The sequence below is a fragment of the Lepidochelys kempii genome, chromosome 6 (genome assembly GCF_965140265.1).
Source record: "Lepidochelys kempii isolate rLepKem1 chromosome 6, rLepKem1.hap2, whole genome shotgun sequence".
NCBI classification, from domain to species: Eukaryota; Metazoa; Chordata; order Testudines; family Cheloniidae; genus Lepidochelys; species Lepidochelys kempii.
This window is the reverse complement of record NC_133261.1, coordinates 80,518,072-80,533,014: the sequence shown is the minus strand read 5'-3', so window position 1 is coordinate 80,533,014 and position 14,943 is coordinate 80,518,072.

Here is a 14,943-nt window from a genome sequence, read left to right as displayed (position 1 = left end):
CTTCAATCTGGCAATTTCCTCATATAGATTTCTTCATATAGCATGGAGAATACACTTTAAAATTAAGATGCAAAATGTAACCCTTAAACTTTTGATGCTGGAGGGAGGGACTCAAACAAAGTTCTCAAATGCATCTGAGAAAATTTGGTCTGAAAATCAGGATGTAACCTCATGAGGACAGATTTTCTTGCAAATTTTGTAATATATCTTTGCTTTGGACCTCTCCAGAAATAGCACTCAAACAGTCCCTTACCATTTCAGCTTCCAAAACCAGAATAAGTCAGCACTAGTTCTTATTTTACTTGCATCTGCTTAGCCATATCCAGTCATAATTAGTTATAGTGATTAAGACAGTAGGCCTGATACTCTGTCACACTGAGATCTTTTTACACCACTCTGATGGGGTACAGGAACCTCAAATGGCTGGAAATAGCTCCCTGAGGAGAGAATATGACTTGTGCAGGGGACCTCCTCCGCCAGTGCAGAGCTGACATAATAGGGCTCTCCCCCAAGAAAAGGCAGACCAAAGGTTTGGAGTTGGAAGATGGGCGTAGGGCAGAGAAGACACAGAGAGGGAACATGGCTGGAGTGCATGGCACTATGGCTCCCACAAGCAATAGGGTGACATGTTAAATTAGAGCAGATTCAGGAATGCTTAATTTATAGCTCAGTCTGCACATATTCCTGGCTGCTTCACAATTCAGGGATGCGAAGGTGGCTTAAGGAGCAGGAATAGAGGAACAGATAATTAGGCCTTGAAAGAGGTCAGGGTTGATATGGTAAAAAAATCCAGGATGGCTGAATGCTTATCTAATGCTCCTGAGCCTGCAAAAATTGGAAGATTTCCATTACTTCTTGATTCCACAGAAAATACAGAAGAGCATTCAATTTCTGAAAGGAACAGACAGAGCTAGATCTTGGACTTGTAGAGTCATATGAAAATGAAAAATGGGACTTCACAGAAAGGAGCATCTCGGGATCAATTCTAGGTCACAAGCAACATGTTAGGTAACCTGACTCCCCTATGTGGTTAGTCTTGTAATCTGAGTAATATGTACCTCATGATAGATACCCAACTATTTTCTTCTTATTTATTTAATGATCTCTAAAAGCACCTATCAGCATAGCAGCTTGGTACAGTTTACAACAGTTGAAAACAAGTACACAGGCCATTCTTGCAACACAACAATGACTCAACCTTCAAAGTAAATTAGGTTGCTTTACAGTACAGTCTTCTAACAGAAAATTAGCAACTGGAGTTATACAGTATTTACATTATTAATGTCAAAATACTTAAAATACTAGAGGCAAATCTAATTATTTCCAACATATGGAAAGGAAGGAATTTCAGGTCGAAATATGCATGGAACTAAACTAAACCTCTACGGGAATGTTCAGGAAGGGTCATAACTCTGTTCTCAGTTACACTGGAATAAATCTGGAATAAATCTATGGGCTTCAGTGGAGTTACTTCACATTTATACTGATGTAACTGAGATCAGAAGCTGTTTAATATGGGGCACTGAAAAACAACAACAAAAAACCTCTGGCAAGGAAACTGAAATGCCCCCTGTCCCAGTAAGCCCTAAAGGATTGCATGTTTTGCTTTGTTTTTTCTCCTCTTACTCTTAATTCTGAACTGAGGTCAGACAGAAGTTGTACCATTTGTACAACATTTGCCATTTTTACCTTTTCATCTGTTTGTTTTTCTTTCTCCTTTTCTTTTTAAAGTTGACCTGCCACCGACAGCTCTGCTCTCTGAACCTGGTGCTGTGCTTAACTGGAGTTAAGAACCTAAGGTGGATGTCAAGAATAAGCTCCTCCTACTTGAGGTAATAAAAACAAGGGCGTGGAACTGGGCCCTATATATAAATCTCTCTCCTGGGTGGTAGTCAGTTTGAGCTAGCCCTGCAGGAAGAAGAAGCTGAAGACACTTGCTTTAGGCTTGTCAAAGCCATGTTCCCTTTTGGCTGTGTTCCAGACATACAGACTTCTTGTCCCTGGTTGAGTGGTAGCTGATTTCAGGGCTTTGCAAGAAAGGCAGTTTCCATCATTAGAGAAATCAGTCACATGGAGTCATGTATCTTCCAGTGATATTTATCTACGCTATGTGTATAAATTCTGTTGATCTTAAACACCAAACAGCGCACAGGCACCGCCTTCTGCAGATTAACTTCAGTTCAGTCACCACAGCCCTGCTGCCTAGGAACAGCTCTCTTCAGCCCCATCAGCCTTGGTCCCCATCTGCCTTTTGTTCACTCACTCTAGAGCCAACAGACACCCTGCTTCTCTGTCCCACTCCTTGCCAACTGTTTCCCCAACTGCCATGGAACCTGGTGACTTAGGTCCTTCCAGTGCATGAAGGAGAGCAGGAGACTCATTCCTTAGCAGAGTCATCACACCATCTTCACTGACCTAAGACTGTTCAGCAGATTCATCATAGCCTATAGTATTGTTCTGTTCATTTTTTCATTACCTGTCATTTGTATATTATAACCACAATTTATATTACCCAACACAACCACTGTGACTGACAACCAGCACTCTAATTTGTCACCTTCACTCCCCTCTGTTCAGGGGACAATCTGTTCAGGGTTTTGCACTTTAAAAATGGGCCATAGTGTCTAAAATTAGGATTATGTAACAGGTGCATTCACCTGCCACTAAGATATATGGGCATGTTTGGCCTCAGTCAGAAAGTTCTACAAAGATAGCTCCCTGGTGGCTGCACAGAAAAAGAGGTCATACTGGTGCCTGCTGTGACTCAAGAGCACCAACCAAGAATATCAGCCTCAGGGTTGACTGTTCAGAATGAGGGCACAAACACCAAATTGGCTGTGAGTTCTATACTTACATTTCACCAACCAATTATCAAGTGTAAACTTCCTCAGGCACTATAGTAGCCTTAACATGGACTCACAGACAGATGAGAGTACTCAAAGGGACTATCTTGCCACACACTTGAGTCTACCTTTGTGACAGAGGGTCCTTTATACCAAGAATAACAGCAATATTCAGGTTACTCGCAATCCCAAAGGACTTACTCTAAGTCAATTGTACCATAGATCTCACACCAAAGACAACATTTGTAGCCAATTCTATAATAAACTATCTACAGCTTCCTTAAATAGGAAAAGGACATGAGACTTATTTACAAGATTAAAGCAGGTGAACATATTCACAAATGAGTTACAATCTTAAGTTTCAAAAGGTAATACAGGCTGCTATAATAAGCAAGCTCAATATGTCCTTTAGGGCTAAGCAGCTGGGGATCTCTTGCTTATGCCTAGAAAACCTTGCCCCAGAATCCAAGCAGCATAGCCATACAGTTCCTTCTCATTAGAGGTTTTTATCCCCCTCCTCCCTTGTGCCCAGAGATGCAAACTCAGTTGATGGGAGGAATCCACTTTCATAGTTCTTTTTCATTGGGAGGGGAGGCTGAACAACCAATGCCTTTTGTCCTCTTAAATGTCTCGCAATACTCTGTCTGGTGGCAGTGGGTCTTCCCTGTTGAGCAGGATGTAAATGAAATTGGGCCCAACTCTTGTGTTCCAGTCCAGCTGTACCTTCATTTGGTATAATGAACCTAGAAGAGCTGCCCTAGGAACTTATAAATGAGTGTTCAGAGAGAGAGAGTGTCATAAATATAAAGGGAAGGGTAAACCCCTTTGAAATCCCTCCTGGCCAGGGGAAAGCTCCTCTCACCTGTAAAGGGTTAAGAAGCTAAAGGTAACCTCGCTGGCACCTGACCAAAATGACCAATGAGGAGACAAGATACTTTCAAAAGCTGGGAGGAGGGAGAGAAACAAAGGGTCTGGGTCTGTCTGTATGCTGCTCTTGCCAGGGACAGAACAGGAATGGAGTCTTAGAACTTTTAGTAAGTAATCTAGCTAGGTATGTGTTAGATTATGATTTCTTTAAATGGCTGAGAAAAGAATTGTGCTGAATAGAATAACTATTTCTGTCTATCTTTTTTGTAACTTAAGGTTTTGCCTAGAGGGGTTCTCTATGTTTTTTAATCTAATTACCCTGTAAGATATCTACCATCCTGATTTTACAGGGGGGATTTCTTTATTTCTATTTACTTCTATTTTTTATTAAAAGTCTTCTTGTAAAAAACTGAATGCTTTTTCATTGTTCTCAGATCCAAGGGTCTGGGTCTGTAGTCACCTAGGCAAATTGGTGAGGCTTTTTACCAAACCTTGTCCAGGAAGTGGGGTGCAGGGTTTTGGGAAGTATTTTGGGGGGAAAGACGCGTCCAAACAGCTCTTCCCCAGTAACCAGTATTAGTTTGGTGGTGGTAGCGGCCAGTCCAAGGACAACGGGGGGAATATTTTGTACCTTGGGGAAGTTTTGACCTAAGCTGGTAAAGATAAGCTTAGGAGGTTTTTTTCATGCAGGTCCCCACATCTATACCCTAGAGTTCAGAGTGGGGGAGGAACCTTGACAGAGAGAATTCAGAACCCATAGGGAGTAGACAGCCTAGAGAAAGGGAGAGTCCAGAGATTAAGCTCAGAATAAGAGCTTAGTTGGACTAAGAGCAAGGAGGGGATATCCCTGAAGGAGGGAGTGGTGAGAGTTCCCTAGTTGGGCCATAGATCCAGATCTGGCTGGTGAAAGAAGGCATTCAAGTAGTCACCAAAACTTCCCCAAGCCAGTGAGCCATGGCAAGAGAGGGCTAAAGCCTGAGAGCAGAAGAGGGAGATGGATATAGACTTTCAGCCTGAGAACTGAAGCTAAAGGACCAGAGAGGGCTGAAGGCTGGTGAATGATGGAGGGGTGAGCTGACTGATGTCTCCTGACAATTGCTATCATCAGACTTGGGGATAAAACAGGGCAGAGAAGCACCCCAACTGGAGGGGCAGGGGTGAGGCATGGTGAGAGATGCTGGAGCTGTACTAGAGAGCTGGAGCATAGTGAGAGATGGAGGCACTGTGCTGGAGAGCGGGAGTATGGTGAGAGATGCCGGAGCTGTGCTGGGTGTGATGAGAGATGCAGAGCTGTGCTTGCTGTGTTGATTGACTGGTGGGACGAATGTACTGTAGTAAACTATTTAAGAGCTCAGATAACCAAAGTACATACGATACATCAGGATAACTTAATAACTTAGGAGAATAAATAAGTTCTTCCAATAAAATTCTTGACTATGACTAGACAACGTAAATAATAGATAATCTACGTAGCTTCCATATACTGGATGGGCTAACAAGACACACTGTCTGTCTCGCATGTATTCTGGGATCTGCTGGTGTTTGCAGATGCCAGTAAACTGAAGTTCATTTTCTCCTTGTCCTCCAGCTTCTACAGATGCTGTAGTTGCTTGTCTGTCTTCTGTTGAACGGCAGCTTTCCAAAGAGGAAAATAAGGCTCTGTTGCCTTTTCTTCTTTCACAGCTGGTCATGATGCTATAACTTCATGACAGACACTTTGCCTAAACATATGTTTCCAAAGAAGGCTCCTTTACCCTTCTCCTAGTGACCGATTCAGTTTCCTTTGTTGTTCATTATATTTCAGACCCATTATGCTTTGCAGCTAATTTAGGACCTCATCCAAAGCCAACAGAAGTTGATGGAAAGATTCTCATTGACTTCAGCAGACCATGGATTAAGTCCTGAGTGAATGAGCTGATGATGAGATATTGGATGATATTGCCATGGTCATAGTTTGCAGTGGTGTCCTATATGTGACTGGATGTGACTCATCTTTCCACCAAATGCTTATAACTGTGTTTACCCTGTGTCAATCACCTGTTATGTTTGATAACTAAGATCCTGCATTTGTTCTGTGCCTGAAAACAATAATCATAGCCTATATAGTCAGGAAAAAGGTAATTCTTTCTTACAGACCATTTTTGAATTGTGCAGTTTTGCACATCTCTTTACACTCATACCTCTCCAGCTGAATAATTAATTTGGAGAGCCATCCTGAAGATGGCTTTTTGGCTGAAAAGTTACCGCTAATGGTATTTTTCTATGTTCAGCATGTAGTTACCATAACCTTCCTCCTGCCCCTGCTTGAGAATCATTCCAGCCAACCTGTATCTATCTGTCACTTACCAAGAACTTCTTTTCACCTTGTGAAATTTCTATTCCTCCTCTGACAACCTCTGCTTAGCTCATTCTTTTGCCCATGTACCAATTATTAGAGTTCTGACATTCAAAAGCTGATAAGCAGATGTGGGGTGAAATCTTCAAAACTCTCACATCAAGGGACGCAGTATGTGCATCTCTGCTTTGCTATAAGGCTTTTGATGTAGTAGGCCAATGTTTGCTATTGCATTCATTTATTTTCTTTGTATTCTAACAAGCATACATACAAACAAACTAACAGCTTGTCTTAAGCTAAGGAGAAATAAAGAAATGTATAACTTTGGGCTAAACTCTATCCATGTCTTAGAAAAATGATGTAAGGATTCACATGGACATCAATGGGCATTAGATCAGGCCCTAAGTTAACGTCTTTGTTATTTTGAAAACATGTGGAAAGGCATTGTAGTGATTAAAGTACAAGACTGGGAACCAGGAGATCTTGGGTCTATTCCTGGTCCTGTGATTTTGTTCTTGTTACTTAAGTTTTCTGCCTCACTTCTTAAACTGTGCACTCTGAGGATAATAACATCTCACATGGGACTGTTATGAGGCTAAGTTAATTAATGTTTGTAAAGCACTTAGTGGTGTTACATAACTGTTGTAGAAAAAGAATATCTATAAATATGTTGTTGAAACTAAATGCTTCCCGTGGGGTAGAAATGATCTTAAGTTCTGTCTACACACAAAGTGGCAGTCATTTAACTAACGGTGTATTTTTTAATTGACTTTGTGAAAATGGTTCAAAACCCTGTGGGGATTTGATTTTAAACCCAGCTAAACTGAAGTGTCTGCTCAGGAGTTTGAAAACAGATTTTTTTAAATTATTTTAGTTAAACAAGTGCAATGTTTGTGAGTAAACAAGGTCTTTGCTACAGCAGCAACACCCAAACCAGCAATATTAACAGGTTCCTACATGAGGTAGATATTTGCTTACATATTAATGACTATATCTATTGGTTTAAAGGCAGCATACTTTTCATATGTGCTCAATGAGTGCATGTGTAACTCATGCTTTATACTGTAGCATTTGACTTTGGCTCAAAGAAAGAGAGAGAAGCAGCAAGGAGGAGACATGGATTTTAGCTGCCATACTGGGTCTCCACATACTCGCAGGGCAACTCAGCCAGAAACACCTACAACAGGACGTGGCAGTTACTGGATATGTTCAGTAGCTGTTTCTGAAGCTCTCTCGGAACCTGTAATTATGGGCAATCTTCCTGGTAGGTCATACCCTAGTTCCCCCCTTTGAGCTGAGCCAATCAGAGCGCATAACAGAGAAGGGGTATGAGGAGGAAGGCTATAAATAGAGGAGTTAAAGATCAGCAGCTGATGTGTCTGTATGAGGGCTGGCTTCTAATACCTGTACTACTTTGAATACAGGTGAATGCTATTCCAACTCCATTTACAAGGGAAGCTCTTCATTAGAATAATGTTTGTCCACTGTGGTGTACTTTATGGGTGTAGGAGAGCTGGGAAGGGATATTTGTTGCCCCTAGAGACTATGCACCCTAAAGGAATTTACACTTACCAGCTAACTGCTTTAAACTTGCATAATGACAGGTTTCAGAGTAACAGCCGTGTTAGTCTGTATTCGCAAAAAGAAAAGGAGTACTTGTGGCACCTTAGAGACTAACCAATTTTAAGCATGAGTTTTCGTGAGCTACAGCTCACTTCATCGGATGCATGTTGTGGAAAGTGTGTGGAATCCGATGAAGTGAGCTGTAGCTCACGAAAGCTTATGCTCAAATAAATTGGTTAGTCTCTAAGGGTATGTCTACACTACGGAATAAGGTCGAATTTATAGAAGTCGTTTTTTAGAAATCGGTTTTATATATTCGAGTGTGTGTGTCCCCACAGAAAATGCTCTAAGTGCATTAAGTGCATTAACTCGGCGGAGCACTTCCACAGTACGGAGGCTAGAGTCGACTTCCGGAGCGTTGCACTGTGGGTAGCTATCCCACAGTTCCCGCAGTCTCCGCTGCCCATTGGAATTCTGGGTTGAGATCCCAATGCCTGATGGGGCTAAAACATTGTCGCGGGTGGTTCTGGGTACATATCGTCAGGCCCCCGTTCCCTCCCTCCCTCCGTGAAAGCTAGGGCAGACAATCATTTCGCGCCTTTTTTCCTGAGTTACATATCGTCAGGCCCCCGTTCCCTCCCTCCCTCCGTGAAAGCAAGGGCAGACAATCATTTTGCGCCTTTTTTCCAGTGCATCTGAGTTGAGAGTGCTGTCCAGAGCGGTCATAATGGAGCACTGTGGAATAGCTCCCGGAGGCCAATACCATCGAATTGTGTCCACAGTACCCCAAATTCGAGCCGGCAACGTCGATTTAAGCGCTAATCCACTTGTCAGGGGTGGAGTAAGGAAATCTATTTTAAGAGCCCTTTAAGTCGAAATAAAGGGCTTCATTGTGTGGACGGGTGCAGGTTTACATCGATTTAACGCTGCTAAATTCGACCTAAAGTCCTAGTGTAGACCAGGGCTAAGGTGCCACACGTACTCCTTTTTTTTTTTTTGCTTTAAACTGGGATTCTGTCTTAGTTGAAGAAAGAACAGGAGCAAAGCTGAGTGAGGTCAGGGTTTGCTGATTCTTGCCTGATGTAGCTGGGCTTATGGTGAGAAGATCTTGTCCTAGAGAGTGAGAGCTTTATAGAGATCCAGGGAATGGATATTTTATATTCTGATCATAATACCTCTACCACGTTGGATACTTGCTACAGATTTCTGTTTTACCAGTAACTGAGAGGGCCAATTAGCTGTTAACCCAAGGGCTGAAATGCTGGTACCTGTCAAGTACAGCTGGTTAAAATATGGAATTACCCAGGTTTCAGGAGTTTTGAAATTTGGTTTCATTCCTAATAAATCCAAACAAATTCAGAACAAATCGAAACTTTTTCAAATGTCTTGCAAACTAGAAATCCTGAAAAACTTTTGTTTCAGAAACACCAACATATGGTATTATCTAAATAGTCTGCTCCGTGGATCCTGACAGCTACTGACTGGAACTGATAAGAGATCACTTTCACTCTGTGGCTGCCTAGGCTCTCAGGTCTGTAGCTCTGACGCACCCCACCATGCATACGTCCCTTTGGCCAGGAACCCCACAGCTTCCAGACTTCACGGCCAGAGTCAGGATCCAAGCTGCATGGCAGAGAGCTTGGAAGACTTGAGAGCCCAGGCTTGAACTGGTGTTGTCAGGGTTCCAGGCTCCCTGCTGCAGAGCCCTAGTTAGAGGTGAGGCTTTCAGCACCAGTCCTCATGGCAGAACTGCCTCAGCGCCCCAAACCCTGGGAGACCAGACAGCCTGCATGGTGTGGTTCTCACTGCCTCTCCAGTTCCTGGAGCTGGAGTCTTCTGGTGGGAAATTTTAGTTTTGCAGAAGGGGATTTTTAAATGTAATGTTGTTGTTGTTGGAAAGTCATTCCAATGAAAACTTTTCAACTTGCTTTACTGGGGAAATCCCCAGACTGTTTGTTTGCTGACAGAGTCCTGAAGAGTCTGAAAGGACAGAAAGGCTGCCATTCTTCTCAAGTTCTCGAGAGTCCAGGTGATTCTCACTACGCACGAAAGTCACGCTGTAAAGGCTGAGAAATCATATCTGAGAGAAGATCAAAGGGAAATGTTTATATATGTATGAGCTAAAGTATAGAAGTGTAGATGTAATGCTGAAATGTTGAATATATGTATCAGCAACAGTGAGGAAGTATATATGAGGAACACCAGTAGATTTACTGTCTTACTTTTGTTTAAAAGTTATTCATAGTATTTGGAGTCCTATTTACAGTGTTTTATACTATTTAGTATGCATTACATATTTGTTTTACTTAAAAACTGTAAGATACTCTTTCTGACGTTGGATGGGAACTGTTAATACTAGTTTTTCAGGATTTTATGTACAATAGCCCTGAAGTTTTAACTCTGTGTAATGCTTTCTAGTCTGTTTTTCAGCAAAGAGTTAAACTGAGTGCAGAAGGAAGGGGAGTGTGAGAGTTGCCTGAGTATCCCCTACACTACTACACCTGTGCTCTCTTTGAGCTCAATCCTGCAAGGTAACAAATGCTTCTTCTGAAGTGCTATGCACCCTCAATTCCCTACGAAGTTGGCATTAATGCACTCAACCCTAAGTAAGATCAGACCTTTTGGGCCTATATATATCAGGGAAAGTGCTGTGCCATTACATGGCAAGGCTTACCCTGGTTTGGCATACACTGGTAATAGTTGCTCATATGGATGCCATCTTAACTCATATGCATATCGTATGAGATAATTATTTCCTTAGATGCTGGGTTACACCATGGAACAAAGCACTTACGTAACATCTTCTCTTGGCCATTCTAAAAGGGGTGCTGGTAGATTCTAAGTTGTAAGAAGTCCCGTGAAGTTGTAAGAAGTCCCATGAATGGTGGGGCAATGTTGTTGTGATGCGTGCAGAAGTTTAAAGGGGGCACATGAGCATGCAGATTAAGCCATATTGCTTGTGGGCCTAGAGAGACCCAAAAGTAGAAATGAAGGGGGTCAGTCAGTCAGGACAGCATTATTTTGTTTGGTTTTTACTTAGAGTTTGTGATCCTTTAAGGCCTGTTAAGCTTGTTTTTTCTCCTTATGAATATAAAATAAGAGAACCGATTCCTTTGAAAGTCTGTTTAAAAAAATGAGGGTGAGAGAAATCTAGAGTTAAAACCTTTGTGAGTTTTTGGGACAAAATTATCTACCTCTTAAATCTAGGAAGTTATTATAGAAACACATCTTTGGTTTCAGTACTACTACTGGCCACCAGCACTATGAAACTAAAGAGCATTTTTGTTTTGGTTATTACAAAACTCTTTTCCAGGGCAGTTGCTCTGGTATATTTGCAAAGGGCTAACCATAAGATTTCTCTGATACATTATTAGCAAAGATCTCTTGTAGTTGTCAGTCATGGTTAATAAATGCTGAGTTAAAAAACCCCATCCCTAGACAAAACTGAAGTGTGATAAACAACAATTAATAATAGTTAATGAAACATGAGTGTAGTCAGTCTTGCAACCCAAATTGATGATAGCACTAATTTCTGTGACTTGAGTCTGAGTTGCCAATCCAAGCTATTACATGCAATGGCAATTCTGGGATCATGTCTCATTTTTAGGGCTCAACTCACTTTCCCTGGATGTTCTTTACTGTTTGTTTAAAATTTGTTGTGTTGATAAATGTTCTTACCAGAAAACTTATATAAATTAATGCAAAATATGTACAAACACAGGGAAAGCTAGGGAAAGCCTTGATTCTACCACCTGTATTTTGAAATCAATATGGCAATCCATGTCGTCAGAATGACAGTTCAGGCTTCCCAATCCTCAGGACAACCTTGGATAGCTTTTTCTCAGCACTTTTTGTGGAGAGAATTCACAGTTTCTTTCCCTTTGACCAGGTGTGCAACTCTTAACTCTTTCCCACTTCCACCTCACTTAGGTTCAGCCAGGGTGGATTTAATCATGATTTAATTCAGCAAATAGGAAACCTTGATTCAAACATATTATTTAAATCTTGTTTTGAATTTGTACTTTTTAACTATTTTCCTAAAGTAAGTTTGAGTCTCATAGTCTAATGGTTATTAACCAGTGTTGATTTGCAACTAAAGATAACCTTTATACTAAATTAGGTGTTGCTTTTTGATAACCAGGAGAATACTCCGTATCTATACATATTTAATTTAAGCAATTTAATAGCTTAACTTACGTTTATTTAGATGCTTAATTTTTGTATTTTATTATATTATAAAGCGGTGAATGATGCATTTCTTATTTACTAGATACTCTGTTTCAAGCTCTATTTAATGGAAATCAAAATTCAATTAAAATGGAAAAAAGTATTTTCAAATTTGTATTAAATAAAACTTTAAATATGCTGAATACATAAGAAAAATGTTTATCAAAATATGTTCTGCATTTAAAACTAACTGATGTATTAAACAAAGCCAGTATTTGTAGTTAGTGAATTGAACGATTGTTTCTGGTCTCCATGTCCTTTAAGATTTTAGAACTAGTATATCTCATCCTCTCACACCTAGTTTTTATTCATAGATTAAAAGAGGAAAATAAGCTTTCCTGTTTTTTCAAACTCCCATTGGCTTCTTAATTTTGAATGAATTGGTCATTGAGCTGAACTAATTGAATAAACTGAAATGAAAAACAATGAAGAGGCTACTGTTGACAAAAGCTGGTTTAGCACTTCAACAAACCCTGGTTCCATGTGCCTAGGCAGGGATTTCCACCAATTCAGTGCTTTGACTATTTTTTAAACTTGGCAGTTTCAGGACTTCAAATTTAATTTTAAAGAGCTTTATTTTTTTACAAATCTGATTTTTTTAAAAAAAATCATAGATTTTTATCCACGTTTTATTAAGCAAAGCACTTAAGTCCCATTGACTTCAAATGGGACTTACAGACATGATTAGAGTTAAAAATAATACCTAGCTCTTGTCTAGTGGTTTCATCAATGGACCTAAAAGTGCTTTCATAGGAGCTGAGTATCATTATCCCCATTTTACCCATGGGGAAACGGAGGTCCTTGAGAAGTGAACTGACTTGTCCTGTAGTGAAAGCAGGAATAGAGTCCAGATCTTGATTCCCAGTCCAGTACGCTAGCCGCTAGGCTTAAGTGATTTCTTGATATAGAGGGTTAAGGTTAGGTTACTTTTCTCTTGGGTGCCTGACAGTGATTTTTTTTTCCCCTCACTAACAGTCTTTGCCACCAAATCAGGTATGTTAAATAAAAGCAAAGTCTAAAATGTCATGGAAAGCTGGCTCTCTTCTTGGTTATACAGAATGGTATTGAAACTACTTGAAGATTCTAAATATAATAAAAGTTCTGTCTGTCTTCTAGCTCTGACTATATTTTCTGCTAGAACTTCAGCATCTTCCATAAAGGTCTGTCCAGGGCCTGTGTGTGTGACCAGAGATCCCTTCTCCTTACTGTCCTCTGTCAGTTGGTGAAGCCAGGTTTTAAAAATCTTCATGAGCATGTTATATGTCATCTCCCCCTTTAGTCCAGACAGCAATACAAAAACTGAATTGGATTTCAAATTTATATTATTTATTAATCATTCCTTGTCTCTAGATGCATCTTAGTTTCTTTCTTCTAATGTGCATGGGCTATATGGTGCATTTCAGAGATCTTTCACCCCTTTGTAAAGAAACCTTTCAACCTGGCTGAGTGAGTCTTTTAAACTGAATACAAAATGCCTGCACATCAAAAAGTAGCCCAGAAGATTTAACAGCTTTGAGCATATCTAAAGGCCTTCACCTCCCTCTTGTGTATCTGAGCACACATCTTCCTTAAACCAATTTCTCTTAGCATATTAATGAACCACACCTCTATCTAAGTATTCTCTCCTGTGTTCTGGCTGAATATATCTTGAGTGATTAAAATTCACAGAAAACTTATACATATCCAATGTACTGCTTCATTTATTTATTTCAGTGTAGCTCTCTATACTGGACAATAATGAAATATTCAAACCTAATATATCAAAAATGGTCTAACAGATGAGCTTCCTGTCAGATTGTGGTGTTTCCATCAGCTGTCTGATGTGTGAATTTGGTGGAAGGAGCTCCTGGCCCTCAGAGACCTTGTATGGGCTTTGAAGACCAGGGTGGCTGAACTGGAGGAGCTAAGGGAGACTGACAGGTATATAGATGAGACTTTCTGGGACACAGTAGAATGGCCCCACCCCCGGTGTGACCGCCTTTGTGCTGTTGAGGAGGATGAAGGTCTCAGGGAAGGAAAACATCCAACTGGAGCAGAGGGAAATGATCCAATAGTTGGGATCCTTCTTCCAGATGATGTCATAGTATCCTCTTGCACTGACGATACCTCTCCAGGGGAGGAAACTCCAGTTATTAGAAAGAGACAGGTTATAGTTATGGGGGATTTGATCATTAGAAACATAGATAGCTGGGTTTGCAATAACCGGGAGAACCGCATGGTGACATGCCTGCTTGGTGCGAAGGTTGTGGATCTCTCTCGACATATAGATAGACTTATGTGTAGTGCTGAGAAGGAGCTGGTGATTGTGGTACATGTAGGTACCACTGACATGGGGAAGGATAGGAGAGAGGTCCTGGAGGCCAAATTTAAGCTGCTTAATAAGAGATTGAAGTCCAGGACCTCCATGGTAGCATTTTCTGAAATGCTTCCATGTCCATGCACAGGGCCAGTTAGACTGGCAGAACTGGAGGGTCTCAATGTGTGGATGAGACAATAGTGATGGGAGGATAGGTTTAGATATATTAGGAACTGGGGAACCTTTTCGGAAAGGGGGAGCCTATACAGGAAGGATCAGCTCTACCTAAACCAGAATGGAACCAGATTGCTTGAACTTAAAATTAAAAAAGGTCATAGAGCAGTTTTTAAACTAAGGCCTGAAGGAAAGCTGACAGGTGCGGAGGAGCACGTGGTTCGGACAGTGACATCCCTTAGGGGAGGATCTATTAATGGAGATTCTCTATGTCCTAGTAAGTAGGAGAGGATAGAAGATGATAAAATACAGGTAGGATGTGATGAGAAACAGTCAAAAGAAAAAAAAAGTCCCATTCAATTACATCATGTAATGGCAGACAGCTAAAAAGTGACAAGTTTTTAAAGTGCTTATATACCAATGCTAGAAATCTAAATAATAAGACGGGTGCCTTGTATTAAATAAGGATATTGATATAGTAGGCATCACAGAAACTTGGTGGAATGAGGATAATCAACGGGACACATATGTATTGGTCAAACTGGACAGTCTCTACGTAAAAGAATAAATGGACACAAATCAGATGTCAAGAATTATAACATTCATAAACCAGTCGGAGAACACTTCAATCTCTCTGG